The sequence below is a fragment of the Strongylocentrotus purpuratus genome, unplaced genomic scaffold (assembly GCF_000002235.5).
Source record: "Strongylocentrotus purpuratus isolate Spur 01 unplaced genomic scaffold, Spur_5.0 spur5_contig_850, whole genome shotgun sequence".
NCBI lineage: Eukaryota > Metazoa > Echinodermata > Echinoidea > Camarodonta > Strongylocentrotidae > Strongylocentrotus > Strongylocentrotus purpuratus.
The window spans coordinates 926885-943159 of NW_022145558.1; the positions used below are offsets into that span (position 1 = coordinate 926885).

The 16275-nt window shown below is 35.8% G+C and overlaps 1 protein-coding gene across 1 annotated transcript in view; it reads left to right on the top strand.

Moving 5' to 3' along the window:
- The first annotated feature begins 8494 nt into the window (after positions 1–8494).
- The window catches only part of LOC115918912 (transcriptional enhancer factor TEF-1-like), a 75948-nt gene continuing 68167 nt past the window's right edge, over positions 8495–16275 (top strand). The window contains 1 exon segment of the mRNA XM_030994184.1: positions 8495–8724. The gene's annotated coding sequence lies outside the window, so the exon portion shown is untranslated.

Genomic DNA, 16275 nt, shown 5'->3' on the forward strand with positions numbered 1-16275 from the left:
AAATGGGGGAGGGGGAAAGGGGGGGGGGGGGGGGGGGGGGGTGTCCGATCAAAGTTTTTGTTGATTTCAATTAAGTATTGTTTTTAGAACCCTCTTGTATTGTCATACTTTTTTAACTGATGTAATTAAGTTACTGTAACTATTCCTAATGTATAAGATTGCTCTTTTGCTAATTTTTAATCGTAAAGAGATGGCATAATAAGCCTGATTATGTTGACAATTATTGTCAAGGATAAAATGATTATGTATAATTATATACATAATGTCTTTCCCTATAAAGGCATAAATATAAGACAATACAACACAAAATAATAAAATTGAACGAAATTAAATGAAACAAAACAAAACGAAAACAAAACCCAACCCCCCCCCCCCCCAAACAAAAAAAAAGAATAGGTGATGGACAAAGCCATCGAAATTCGCTTTTGACTTAGGCCTTGGCTGATATTTCGAAAGAATTTGCGCTCATATTATTTCGATAAAATGAAAGAAGTCAACAAAGTTAAAAGTAGGGCTGAAACTCTGTATACTTCAATTTATTTAGACATACATGCCTTCTTTTAATGCACAATATAAGTACTTACAATATAAAACTACACATTTCATTGCTTTGTGATATTTTGAGCATCAATATTTCAAAGCACAATGTACGCCTCTAATGTCTGATTAAATACTGGTGTAGCTTAATATACGTTGATTTGTTTAAAGATATAATATGTCCCTTTTGCACCCAACATCAAATTCTGTAGAACTTTGCAGGAATTGCGAATATGTCATGTATATCCTATCTGTGAAATTGAAATGTTAGCTGTGTCCTATGCAAGGAAATCCATTTACTTGCTAGACTTCACTGTCAGACACTTTTGAGTGACTGACTAGCTTTTCTTCTTCTTTGGTAATAACATACATAAAATGAGCTGTAAAGGGTACATGAGCATTCATTTTGTCTACATCAATAACCCACCTCTTGTAATAGCCAAAAATTAAACCGATTGAATCTTTTCGCAGCACAAAACGTACGACCATTCGGTACAATGGTCTGAAAAATCAGACTATTACTTACTGGCTCTATAGCTCTTAAGTCGTTACGACAACTAATAGTCGTTATTTTCCTACTTAAAGACATTTTCAAGCCCCCCTTTTTTTAGGGAAGTGCTTAATTATAGTATTTTCTTTCAATGCCGTTGGAATTTAACCTTTACACTTTTTTGACCTGCAAATGCACATTACTACCTTTAACAATATCCTTCACTTAGGTTTTAATCATAGATAAACTTAATTTGTTTTCTACATTGTGGATTGGAGTAAACATAATGGTTCAATCTGACGAGAATACAAAGTGCCCATTTTGTCCATTCACCCCCCCCCCCCCTCCTTCTGTCTCTACTCTCTATTAGTCTATATAATTATCTCGCTCTATATCTTTCCCCCCCTCTCTCTCTCTCTCTCTCTCTCTCTCTCTCTCTATCTCTATCTCTCGTCTATCTTTTTTACCCACTCTTTTGCCTTTCTCTTACCCTATTTATATCCCATATCCTTTTCTCTCTTCATCCTCCTCTCTCTTTCTCTCTCTCTCCCTCCCCCCTCTCTCTCTCTATCTTCATCCTCCCCTCTCTTTCTCTCTCTCTCTCTCTCTCTCTCTATCTATCTCTTCATCCTCCTCTCTCTTTCTCTCCCCCTCTCTCCCTCTCTCTATCTTCATCCTCCCCTCTCTTTCTCTCTCTCCCTCTCTCTCTCTCTCTCTCTCTATCTCTCTCTCTCTATCTCTTCATCCTCCCCTCTCTTTCTCTCTCTCCCTCTCTCTCTATCTCTTCATCCTCCCCTCTCTTTCTCTCTCTCTCTCTCTCCCTCTCCTCTGCCTTGCCCCCCTCATTGCCTCATCTTTTCCCCTCCCCTCCTTAAATCTCTCATATTCAAAATTTCTCATGCTTTCTAAATCCCTAAATCACTGGGCCCTCAATCTCAATCTCTGCTATAATGTCCTTATATAAAGCGTGATTGTTACTGATTCTCTCTTTTTTTCTCACAATTTTTTGTTTTTCATTCCCACGAAGGCATAATTAGGAGACTTTGTTTAAAACCATATACCTGTACATTGTATTAATTATACGGTTTACAAAATATAGCGGATTAACTGGAGATTAGTTATCTCAAACAAACTGTTTACCACAAAAGACTTCCTGCTTGATGAACGTATAATCCACTAAACTGAATACTAAGGTCATGTAAAACAAAATATACAGGTTTAGCGTCCCCGCCCGTTTCCTTTTTGGGGCCGCCTCCTTTTTTATTATTATTTTTTTTTAATTTGTTATTATTATTATTTTTTTAAAATTTTATTTTTATTTTTTTAAAGAAAAAAACAACATGAAAAACACTGCTAAAATGGATCTATTTCTGATTAAAAAAAAAAAATGCCGGCGGCCATCTTGAAAAATAGCCAGACTGTCAGGGAAAATGTACCGAGTGGCCATTTTGAAAGAGAAAAAAAAAAGAAGAAAAAAAGGGCCTCCTCCTTCCGATTTTTCAAAAAGGCAGGACGCTAAACATGTTATTTTTTTATTTGGCCTAAGTACATTGTAAAAATGACAATGCGATTAACTTTATCCTCATTTGAATATTGCTGTATTGCCATACCGTGACTTATGGTGAATTTTTATGCAGTGGAAAAACTAAAGCTTTGGCATTGAAAAGTGTAAATTACTCACTACACCTGAAGAGAATAAATCGAAAGTGCCATTAAAATGTGAACTAAGCTCCCCATTTAATTTAAAGTAAATTATATATTTCCGTAGCTGTCATAAACACCATTATTAATATCCATCATCATTATCATCATCATCATCATCATCATCATCATCATCATAATCACCATCATCATCATCATCACCCTCATCATCACCATCAGGCCTAAAATAAAAACTTGTTGTATTGCCCTTTGGGTGCCAAAACATGGGTCGGTCGGTCGGAAAGTTTTTTGTTTTTAAACTTTGTTTTTGTCGCCCTCTTTTAGCTGATATTTCTCAGTTTTTAATGCTTTAATACATGTCTTTCAGCGTCATCATTACATTGATATCTGTTTCACCTCATGGTTTGCACGAGTGAGAATTTTGGTATAATTTAATTTGATGCATTTACATCCCATTTACACAAACAAAATACATATATTTTTATTCATTAATATAAAAAAAAATATAAAAAACGATTAAAAAAAAAAATTAAAATGCCGACCGTAGATTTTCAGATTTTTGGGTCGGTCACAAAGGGCAATACAACAAGTTTTTATTTTCGGCCTCATTGATATTATCATCACCATTATCCTCATCAATACACTGCAAATCCATTGTGTTAAAGGTACTATGTCCCTTTTGCAGCCAACCTCAAATGCTGTATAACTTTGCAGGAGTTATGAATATGTCATGTATGTCATATCTGTGAAATTTAAACGTTAGCAGTGTCCTCATATTCAAATTATGCAAGGAAACCCGTTTACTTGCTAGACTTCACTGTCAGACACTATTGAGTGACTGACTGGCTTTTTTTCTTGTTTGGTAATAACATACATGAAAAGAGTTGTAGAGGGTACATGAACATTTGTTTACATCAATAACCCACTTCTTGTGAAGGCCAAGATTAAACTGATTGAATCTTTGCGCAGCATAAAATGTATGACCATTCGGTACAATTGTCTAAAAATTAAAACTATTACTTTTGGGCTCTATAGCCCAAAAATCGACTTGACAACTAATAGTCGTTACCCACTTGAAGACATTTTCAAGCCCCACCCTTTTTAAGGAAGTTCTAAATTAGTATTATCTTTAATATTCAGATATTTTCAGTTATTTTCTCATTATTGTTCTTGTTATTATTATTGTCATTCTATAAGTTATTATGCTTGATGAATGAACTTGAATTATGTTATTTTATTTTACCGTTACATGCCGTACATGATTGTTATTTTCTTCATGCCACAAAGTTCAACATACATGCAATCCTTCTGTTAGTTATTATGCTTGATGAATGAACTTGAATTATGTTATTTTATTTTACAGTTACATGCCGTACATGATTGTTATTTTCTTCATGCCACAAAGTTCAACATACATGCAATCATTCTATTAGTTATTATGCTTGATGGATAAACTTGAATTATGTTATGTTATTTTACCGTTACTTCTTAAATCTATTTATATGTAACACCAGTGGATGTGGAGAACCTCTTGACAGAATGGAAATTCTTTTAGGTAATCCTCAGGCGTCCGCTGGTGGCTTTTTAACTGTCTTGTAACTCTTAATGTTATATGCTCTGTGTTGTCATTTCTATTTTGTTTATACATGTACCTGGAAATGAAATAAATTTCAAATTTCAAATTTCAAATGCAGTTGGAATTTAACTTTTTCATTTTTGGGCCTGCAAATGGGACATAGTACCTTTAAGTTGTTTAAAAAAAATTGCACAACGTTACTTTACAAAACGAATTTGCAATGTAATATCATTATCATATCATCATCATCATCATCATCATCATCATTACCTTCGTTGTCAACAGTAACTCCATCAATAACAAATATCTCGACAGTAATTCTTTTTGCAAGTAATTTTTTTTTTTTTTTTTGGGGGGGGGGGGGATATATTTTACCTTTCCATGCAAGTTTCAAGTTTTCATTCCATATTCAACAAGAAAATACAAATTATGTACAACAAACAGGTTACAAACTACATTTTTAAAAGGATACAAAAGTAATTATACAAGTGTACATGATATTTGTATTTGCATAACAAAAGACATTGTTGATATATTTCCTAAATTATGTTACCTTTATTTTACCTGAACCCCAATCCCCATGTGAGAGTTAATACCGTAAGTCAAGGGCGTTGACGTTTATGTATTGTCTGTCTCTATTGTCTTGTCACCATGGCATTTACAACCACAAACATAAACCTAACATGACGAAACTTAGTATGAACGAATTTGTGAAATTTTCAGACACTTTTCGCAGAATGGATCACAAAATTGTCATTCCTTTTCCGCCGCAATATTGGCGCCAAAATAAAATGACAAGCATGCATTTTAATATGACATGATTAATGAATACCTGTAATAATAATAATAATAGCAAACTACTTCAAAGGTGTGTCGCGTTGTTTCACCTTATTCTCAACATCAAGGCCAATATTTTGGGATTAGAAGGATAATTCGGCTATCCTGTATACGTATACAAATTTGAAGTTTGATATACGGCAAATATTATTGAAACATCGCCGCCCAAACGAAAGGGACATTAGAGGCGCTATTTATAGCCGAAACTGAATAATATTTTGAATGAATTGTCCTTTTATTAAAATGGCAAAACCAATCAATTTTCTCTACTGAACACAATCGCAAAGATTTTCGAGAAATCAACCATACGAGATTCCAAAAGCGTTTATTGATTATTCTCGTATCCTTTAAACGAGGTGTCTATGGGTGGTAACGTCAGCCACAAATGTCATTGGGTAGCCATTGTGCATGTGTGCGTTTTGTATATTTCATGTTTTCTTGAGAACGATCGATTTTGGAAGAAAAATATATGTTTCTGTCATTTTATCGTAGAGGGCGGTTTTTGGTATTTCGAGGCCACAAACAAAATATATGTATACATGTATACATTATGTATCACAAATCATTCTAGTTATTGTCATCATGTGGCGTCGGAGAACATTTAAAACTTTTAGCCAAACCCGCTGTTTTTATTTTAGTATGAGGAGGAAAGAATAGAAACAAATATTTGTTTGCAAAGTGATCTTCAATGACTACAAATGCAATATGGGAAAATTAATAAAAAAATGAAAAAAATGATAGTATTTCCATGAATCATCAAAATCTATACTTTAGATAATTATTTAAAAGTAAGAAAAAAAAGTGAATAAAAAAATACACGTAGTTCGTTAACCAGGAAGCAGCTTTTTGAAAGCTTTTATAGCAGAAGTAATAGCGCAGTGAGTTCGCCCATTGGAGGAAGGGGAGAGTGTTAACTTAAAAAAAACCGAATTTACAAGGCTTTAGGGTGCTGGAGGGGGTCCAGGTGTTTTCTTCTTTCATTCTGCTTCGTCCCAATCTTTCTCCTCCTTTTTCACTTTCCCCCTTTTTCTTTCTTTTTCTTTTATTTTTCACCACTCAACTCGGGTACATGCCCCTCTGTCCCCTTGCTACGCAACTGGGATATCGCATTTAAAAAAAAATTATTATCGTGACACGACGAATAAAGGTGACCAACTGACCATCTTTGAATGTCAATAAAGCTTCCGTGGTGGAGGGGTGAATTGATTTTTGTCGAAGAGCCCCCCCCCCACCCCCCCCCCCCCCGTAAAAAACACGTAAGTTACCGTTACGGTGAAAAATATAGCAAATATAGCAAGACTAGTTCTCATAACCATTATGAGAAGGAAAGTAACTTTTCAGTACTAAAATATTTACTTTTGCGTTGTGTACTAAAACAAAAGGTAAAGACAAGCCAATTAATAAAACTGTGCAAAAACTAAATCTTTAGGCAAAAAACGGGGCCATCAATAAAAAAAGGCATTTATTAAAAAGAAAGAAGAAAGATGTGAAGAAGAAGACGAAGAGGAAAGAGGCGAAGCATGATGAAGAAAATCAGTAGAAAGAAGAAGAAGATTATGAAAAGAAGAAAAATAAGAAAAATTAAAGGATAAGAAAAAAGAGAAGGAGAAGAAGAGGGGAAAAGAAGAAGAAAAAAAATTAAATGAGGCTTATGCCTAGACTTGTTTTCGATAAAGATGAGAATCACACCAGTCATTCTGCTAACTTGGAAAAAAAACTCTTTACCGACTGAAATATTTTTATGCATGCTTGTAGTTGGTATTTCAATCTGGTTCACTTTTGCGCGCCGCCACAATCTAGTCATGACGAACCCCAGCAAAATATGTCGCAACCAAAATAATATTATGAGTAATACACCACTATTTTGCATCACACTTGCAAATATTGATTTGTTGCAAGTTCGTCGAAAACCGCGAAACAATATGAATATGAGAAAAGTGGGATCGAAGCCTTTATTTCATCCGCGAACTTCACATATGTGTTTTCGATTTCGCACAGAAGTCCCCAACTCGCGGAGAGCAATATTCTATTTATTTACAATGAATGATGACAATATTCGAAGTTTTGTGTATAAGTTTCAAAGAACGGGGACGGGCGCAATTTGAAACCCCGGTGGTGGCAGCTGGGGAGCGCTGCAACAGGCGGTGAAAAATAATCAGACATATCAGCCGAAGCATTGGGAAAGAAAGTACAGCCAGCTTACTCATATCACTAAAAGGTATACAGGAAATTGTAGAATGTGAATTTGTTAACTGCCGCAGACACAATTTGAGCCAGGGCAGTCCTTGTCTGGGTTATTTTAGCTACGGTGTCCCGTCCCTATGTGGTCACGCAAAAATAACACCCCCGCACGGGAGTGGACGCGTCTGAAAGGATGAGATCATCGATTTCTCGTTGGCCATTGTTTGCATTTGAGGTTGGGAGAATTTACTTTTCAATAGCAACAAGTGCATAATACCGGCAAACCGCGATTTCTTACCCTTCATCCTTTTGAAAGGCGTTTGACTTCGTATTATCATTTTTGTTAAATGAGAGTTCACTTTGTTTTGTGTTTAGCATAACAGTGGAGAAACGATTTAAGCCTCGGCAATGAATGATGACGATGTAATTTGCAAATACCGTGACCAATCAGCTACGGAACTAATTGGAGTTCATTAGTCTGTAGCATGAGGAAAGGGAGAACATAATTTGATAAGAAAGGGGTTAATAAAGATGTCAATTAAGGTCTAATAGTATAAAACAGTTACGTAAAGTAATTAAGACAACGGTAGTACAGCGAAAATAAAGAAGAGAGTGACTGAGAGAAAGAGAGACAGTGAGAGATAGAGAGAGAGAGAGATAGAGGGATATATGATATATACAGAGAGAGCGAGAAAGAGAGAAGAGAGAGAGAGAGAGAGCATTAGTTGGAAGCTGGAGGAGGAGGAGGGGGGGGGGGATGTAAACATCAGGTGCTAACCCCTCCCCAGGTCGACAAACTGCCGTGTGGAGATGTTGGGAGTTATTGAGAAGAGGGGTGTAAGTTATGCTTCCTCATATGCAAAATATCCCATTGTTTATATTAATAAAAGCATATTTTCATAATCCTGAAATGGATAACGCTTCATATTTTAAAAACACAACATAATTGCAAGTCATTTACACCAGTATTATTACTATCTTCTATTAAACAATTTGCCGTTAATTATGTATCAAAATAGGGATGAAAGGAAATAAGGTAATATGTAATGTATGATAGCAGAAAGCATTGTTTCGAGGAATAATAGCAGCCGATTGAAGAACAAAAATGCAGTCAAGAATACGACAAATAAAAGACAACCGAAAGGCCAAAGAGGGTAAGAAAAGTTTGGTCCCGAATTTTGAGCTGGGCGGCTGCGCAGGTGCGCCTGATCACAAGTAAATTCTCCTTCCCTTGTCTGGTCCGCGTGGCCCCACCCCCTGCAGCGCTGGTCTCTCTCGATCTAGCAGCTTCAGCGCGCTCATACCATTCTTCATTCCTCACATACTTTCGGAACGTCTGCTGGAACGCGAAAAATCTTCACTGAAAAGCATCTTTTCAGCCAGAATTCCACTCGCCACATTAAGTACCCGTGCCTTGGACACAGACATCAATTGCAATCAGGTCAGTTTGATTAATTTCAGATTTCATTACAACTTTAACAAGGTTTTGGGGAACGAGGTCTTTCTGAAATTCCTGCATCTTTGACATTTTTGTCATTTTTGCGACAGTCAGGACTTCCGGACGAGTATCGAAGTTCATTTTGTTTTGGTCGACTTCTAAATCAATTTCCTTTCAGCTTTAGCGATTAAAATTCATCCCACTTGCGAAGATGGTTTCTAATACTCCATATTCTTGCGTAAGCAAGGGATGTTGTGAGATGAACGCCGTAATTCGAGGGCGATATTGGTCCAATGCTCCGCCATTCCGCAGGTAAAGTATGTATGCTTGTATTGCATTGCCGGACCGGTAGATCTGCCGTGTATTGTGGATGCGAGCTGGGTTATTGTGTAGCAACATAGTTGGCGAGACTCTGGATCCTCGTTCGGACCACAAAAGAAAACATGTCAGCTATTTGGTAGGGGGTTTTGGCAGTAGGCTTCTCGAGGTTGGCTTTGCCTTTGGTATGTGTACTGAAAGGGCACACGCTTCTCTCCAGCCGTGCACCCGGGCCAGCTGGTAGAGAATAGTTTCTTCCATATTTGGTGTCTGGCTTGTTGCATCTCGCTCGGTGCATCTCCGATCGAGTCCGCCGACTGTTGCTATCTTTCTCAGCGCAGCGAGAATTATTTGCAGCGTGAAGAAGCAACAGTCTCTTCCTCCCGTAAAAGAGCCATATCATAGCTAAAAAATCAGATCAATTCTTTGATTACAAAAATTGGAAACCAATACGGTAGATGTGATTGAATCAACTTTAAAGAACATATTCTTCATTACTTGTTAATGTTAAGTCTTTAGAAATGTTTTAAACTTTCAGTTGAATCAAAACCAAAAATACAAATTATCATTGTCATCTTTTTTGTTTTTAAATTTCGTCGAGTTTAAAACCATTTTGAGATGTGACAGATTTACAATTATAATTTAGACTCTATACCTGTTTAAGTTGTTAACTAAACCCATTTCTCTGTCAAGAACTGGTTTTCCCGTTGTACAATCATGTTTTTATGACGCCTTTAATCCTATTATGACGGCGATCTGAAAATCTGAATAGCGTACGAGATCGGAGACAAATACCCGGAAAAGATAAGGGCGCTCATTATGCGACGGTAAACATATGGGACGGCGGCTGTATTACCGCATTGCTCCAAAGGCCAACGGGCTAGAGTAGGGGGAACTGTTGCCTACGGTGTGCACGGCAAGTTCGCGCTGAGTAAACAGCGGCCGTGCCGTGTAGTGTGCCTAGCTTCGCTGCCTGGTTTCGCAAATCCAATACAATGCCCTTTGTGGTGCAGTGATATATTCAACGGTTGGGAGGATTTAGTGTTTGCTAAGTCTCTGCACTCTCTATTGTGCTTGTGTTTATTTAGCCCTAGACGTCATGATTTTGCAGAAATTGTTATTGAAACAGATCAAGTTCATTGCACATAGACTGTTATCTCTTCTCTGAAAAAAACTGTTGAATTTCAAATCTTTCCCAATGCCAGGCAATTATAATCCACCCGCCAATCAATAAACTTGTGACTGTTTTTCGAGGTGTATTCAAACCGCCCTTTAGTGTCGATCTACTTTGATTTCTCATCACTTTGATATGGAACAATGGATAAATGAAAATCGTACTTGTGAAGCCTACTTCGAATGAAATCTTCATATATTAAGATTATACATTGATTTAATATTGACTTGTAAATATGGTTTGATTAATTATTTATGAAGATTTTAATTCAAATTATTATCATTATTTAGTATTTTCAAGTTTAGCATAAACATGCCTGTGTAACTTATTGAAATTTTTACTCTAAATTCTGAAGTCCCCATATTTTTTCTTTGTGTCAATTTTTATATATTTTTTTAGGCCCTTCCAAAATTTCTTTTTTAATTGAATGTCTTAAGCTGACTTACCAAAATAAAAGAAGAAAGATTTTGTATGGCCTACATTTACGGTTAATAGTCTGGGCACACAAAGAATATATATATAAAAACTTGGATTAAAAAAAATTCAATTGTCATTTGATTTCAGTGATGTGCCAATGTATTTGTCAGGTTTTCAAGACAAAATGAAAACCCTTCCCCAATTGGCTGTCAGTCTTAATTCATCGGCCTCGGAAAAGAGTTTAAAAAAAGTAGTGCAATTAGGAAGAAGAATAAAAGAAGTTTAAGATCTATGCAAGTACCCAATTTTTAATTGAAAGCTTGTGAAATGAAATAAGGAACAATATGTACTGTACTTGTCTTTTGAAATGCAATATGCACAGTTAAATTTGTGTTTCAAAGCAATTACAAATGTATATTTTTATGGTCTTGAATTAAAAAAAAGAAGAAATATTGTAAAAAATTTAAAGCATCATTTTAGAACTATTGTTTTGAAGAAAAGTTGGATTAACTTACAATATCTTCTTGTTTACACTCTCACTTTACAAGAAGCAATGTTCAGTTTGATTTTAAATCAAAATTCATAAATGATTGAGAATGTTATATAAAGTGTAATTCTTTTAAAACAAAAAATGGACACCCATGTACTGTACATGTACATGTAAAAAGTTGTTTTAGATATCAGTTTGCATGTTTGTTTCAATATTTTATTATACTCAGAAATAGTACAAAATACACAAATACCTTTCAACAAGAGGGGAATTTCTTACATGATAAGTCTTCTTTTTTTCCGAATAGAAACTCAAAAGCCCAAACCATCACTCTTATGCTTGCAACGTTTTTGTACATGCAAGTCAACGATAAAATCAATGCTATCTCGGCTATTGCTTATCAAATATTCTGTTACATGCAATGTTTGTTCTACTTTCGATGAGAAACGGTTACAATACATGTCCGTCCTTTACAATTAACCCAGATAATGGAAAGACATGATAACATCTCTCAACTCCATTTATTGCTATTCGATCTCAATTTTTTTCCTTCTCTCTCTCTCTGGTACACATACTGCATATCACAAATAGTAATAAAAAGGAAAGCCCGTATCTAAGTGTGCCGTATCATCTCTCGAGTTATTAAGTAGATAACGTGGCGTTATCTCAGTCTTCACAAACGCTGAAACAGAATCCGATAAAAATCTGGGCTCGCTGCCTTACTATCCATTATAGAGGTGTAAGTGGCGGGAAGCAAAGTAACAAGATACGCGATTGGCCCGCTTCGCCCGCCCTGTTCATTTTCAGCATTCCCTGGTGGTAACCTAATGTTCAAGGATTCATGCTGGTTAATTTCTCGGGATGTATCAAATCTCATAACTTGTAACAGAGTGCATAAACCGTGATTCACTGTGAAAAAAGACACTTGTCAAATATACTGGTAGTTTTGGATACGATGAAGAAAATTTAAGTAGGTATTTTGTAAGTGTGCAGTTTTGTAAGTAGTAGAGAGAGTCTGCTCGATTGTAACTTGGTATATCACTATTTCAACCATGTACGGCAGAAAGAATATTGTATTAATTAAGGACTGTTAGCATTGACCCACTCAGTTTTAATAGTACTTGTAAGAATAATTGCTTTTCAACCAATTTCATAGTGTTTTTTATGATAGCATTTTGCTGATCCAATGCCCCCAGAGAATAATTAGGCTTTCAAGAGTAACTACATGTAGTTTGGAATAATTTTTCTACAAATGCTGTTTTACTATTAAAGATGTATCAAGGACTTTGATCTGTATTGTTAATAAGATTAACAAGAAGGAATGGGAAGAAGACAGAAAAGGGGGAGAGCGATAGAAGGGGGAGGGGGGGGGGGGGGGGGGGGGGGGTGGGGCGGCAGCAAGCCTGTGTGTAGCACCATTTATATTTTTTTTGACAAAGAATTTTTTCTTTTCTTTCTATGCTTGGTAAATCTCACATTTGGAATGAAAGACCCAAATGATGTGTGGGCATTTTGAACCACTGGCTTGCGAAATTATCCCATCAATTGATACATGACCCAGCAATTTTAATCCTAGGATGAAACCAATCTGATTGGAATCTCAAAACTGTTCTAGTCATGTACTGGCAGTTATTACATAACTTTGGAAGCCTGGCAGTTTCATGAATCTTTGATCAATCAGAGGTGTGGGCCATGCACGAAAGTGGACAGCCCGGCCTGTAACTATAGTTGCATAATGGTCTAATTATGAACTCCATTTGAAAAAATGACAACCGGTATAGATGGGGTTGCCACTTTATCATTCTTCCAAAGTTCCAACATGGTAACATTTATCATTTCTAGAAATACTTCGAAGATTTATTAAAGAATAATTAGGCATGTACATTGATCCTAAGTACATGAGGGTGAAAAATTAGAGAGAAAAAAAGAGAAGAAAAATAGAACACACATCATATAAGTAACTTGCAATGCATGGATATTAACTGACATATTTTTTTTCATTAGAGAGAGCGAGAGGGAGAGAGCAGGAACACTCCCTAGTCATCTGTGTAAATGATATTTTACATGTAGGTCACACAAGTAGTTGACTCCAGTCTTTAAAGTCTGTAAAAATTGATGGGATTTAAAAGTACCGGTAAAAGAAATAACAGAGAAAGAGTTTTGAAAAGAAAAACAAAGTATAACTTTGGACAGTTTTTTTTTTTTTTTTTTTTTTTTTTTTTTTTTGTAGGGAGGGGGGGGGGGGGGGGGTGGGGGTAAAGGATCAAGAAACTCTTGTTCTATCATCATGAAAATGAAAATAGGGAAGTAAAAATACATATATGTAGGTCTTGTCCTTGTTCAAAACTTTTGGGAAAGAAAAAAAAACATGACTTGCTAAGCTTTGGCTTTCTCTTTTGTCTCCAATCTTTCCACCACCAAGCTATTTTTTCTCAGACCCCTGTAGCGGTGAAGTCATCTCGAAAAACAAAATCGGGTGGGAAAGCTTGTCGTCGCCGTTGAAGAAGAGAAAAAGTAACGGGAGAGGAATGATGGATTATGGGAGAAACATGACAATATAATAGGCTGGGGTGACTCTTGTACAACCCCTATGACTCATTGTAAACCATGATGATGTCTGGATAAAAAAAAAAATGGGTCGCCGATGATCTGGACTTTGCTCCTTGTTGTTGACTGTTGAAACAAGTGTGTGCGACCCAAACTGAAGAGAATGGCCCTTTTTTTTCTTCTTTCTGTAGAAGTACATTACATGTACATGTAGTCTTGCCACTAGTAGTAATCCATTTGGCATTATTGCACTTCGCCAAACCCCCTCCTTCTTTACTTAAAAGAGGGGGCCTCCCATTGTTTGCCCTCTCTGTTGTTGTTGTTTAGGCACATAATAATTAAAGATTTATATAGCGCACATATCTGCCTTTAATGACACTATTTGTATTGTCGTATCTAAGTTGAGGGCTGCGGGCACGTCAAGCTACTTTGCTTATTTCTGTAGCCCTCCTGCATCTAATGTATGTTAATTATGCATTCAATATATTTGTTTAAATTCAATATATTTGTTTAATATCGTTTATTATCTGTTTGAAATTATATAGACTTGAAATATTGTATCAAGCCATATGTTCATGAAAATGTATGATGAAAAAAAAGAAAAAAGATGCAGAAACCAATAAATCCAATCAAATCAAAAACACAAAAAATTCAGTATTATGCAATCGTGAATATTTACTCCAGAAGGGGATTTTATTCTTGCCTCCAGTCATCCATTGGCCCTTTAATACTACCCAGACCCCCTCCTTTACTGAGGAGAGTTCCCCCTATTTACCCCCCCCTCCAGAAGAATCATTTGTTGCCAACAGTATACTACATGTAGTTGGCCTTTACACTTTTTGGAACCCCCCCCCCTATACCCATTCAAAATGATTATCAATAAAGAAGAAAAGAAATACAGTAGATAGAAATTACCACTTTTGTTAATGTACTCTATTTATCATTCTCTGATTAAATGAATTATAGGTATCAATATTTTATAGAATTGTTGTGAGATATTGCAGCCATAGAAACTTTAGTATAAAAAATGAATTCATGCAGTACGTTAATCTATTTTCTATGCCAACGAAACCGAAACTTTAATTTTAACCGTCATCGAACAACTAATTTTCCTCTTCTCCAGGATGTTTACTAGTCGGTTTCAGCCCAAACTATTTCTATTTATCGGCGGCTTTTATCTCCGTGGTGGACTTTTTGGTGATTCATTAAAATTGCCCAAGTGCAAAGTTCTTTCATTATTTGCGCGGGAATCACAGGCGTATTGTAGTCTTTTGTACAGCAAAGTTGACTTTGAACACTATGTAAATTTGTCCAGAGCTCAATAGTAGTATTTAAAGGGTGAAATCAAACACACATCCTCGAAAGGAGTAGATTTTGTTGCTACCCTGTTGGTTTCTATGCAGTAAGTTCATAATTTCTCTGTGTTTTTAAGTTATTTTTTTTAATCACCACCTTTTTACCCCAAAAAGAAAACAAAAACTGAATGATTGATTGTCATATTTTTTTTACAAACCCTACTCAAAGCAGAACTCTGTAGTCTGCATACAACCAATGAGAAACCGTTAAAATAAAAACAAACAACAAACACAATGCATGTAGTTGTAAAAGCTCTTGTGAATGAATCTGTAGGCATTGATATACAGCTGCACTATTCTTATTCCTTGTTAATTTGATGTTTTTTCGTCTTTTTTATAACTCTAGAATGAAAGGTGGACTGGTCTAATTACGGCCATTGTCTCTCCCCCCCCCCCCAATTTAAGTGTTAACGGGCAGGTCCAAGCTATTTGGATTGTGACGTACGGGACATTCAGAGACTTTAAACAAGAAATAACAATGGATGAAATTATTTATATGGCTATCTTTTGGTATGAGTCTGTGGCAATTATGGGCTAGTTCATTTGTGGAAAGTTTTAGTTCTGACCAATTCATAAATTAATTTTTAATGTAATTAATGTGCTGCGTGACGTACGGGACCAGAGAATTTCTGACTTTTTCAAAAATAAGTTCGTCGTAAAAATTCTCTGAATTTGTTAAGTTATGAGATTTATGGTAATGATATCTTAATTCATTATGGAATCAAGCATTAATCACAACTATAACCATATTTTTCTGACCTTCCGTTGTTATGTAATATACCAAAACATAAATGTGTGTATGTGACGTACGGGACACGTGACGTACGGGACAACTTTTCCCTATGGGAAAATGCATTGAAATGAAGAATTTTCGTCAAAATTTGTTAAATATGAACAATTTTAACTTAAATCAGTGACAATTAGAGTGTTTTAGAACCCAAGTAGATCCTCTGACCATCACTCAATATCCTCTGTGTTAATTTATGAGGTAAATCAATACAAATATTACTTTAATAAAGAAAACAAATTAAATTACATTCATACACACACACTATATTACCATTTTTATTCCATTTACCCATCTATCATGTGCAGTCATGCTTCTTTTCTAATTTCTTTCATCCATTTCATTCAACAGTGCTACATGTACATGTAAATGTTTTAAAATATTAATTAATGAAGAAGATGAACTTGAACTTGAAAACTTTCATTAAAACTTGTTTGAAACACGGGGGCACACTCGGCACATCATA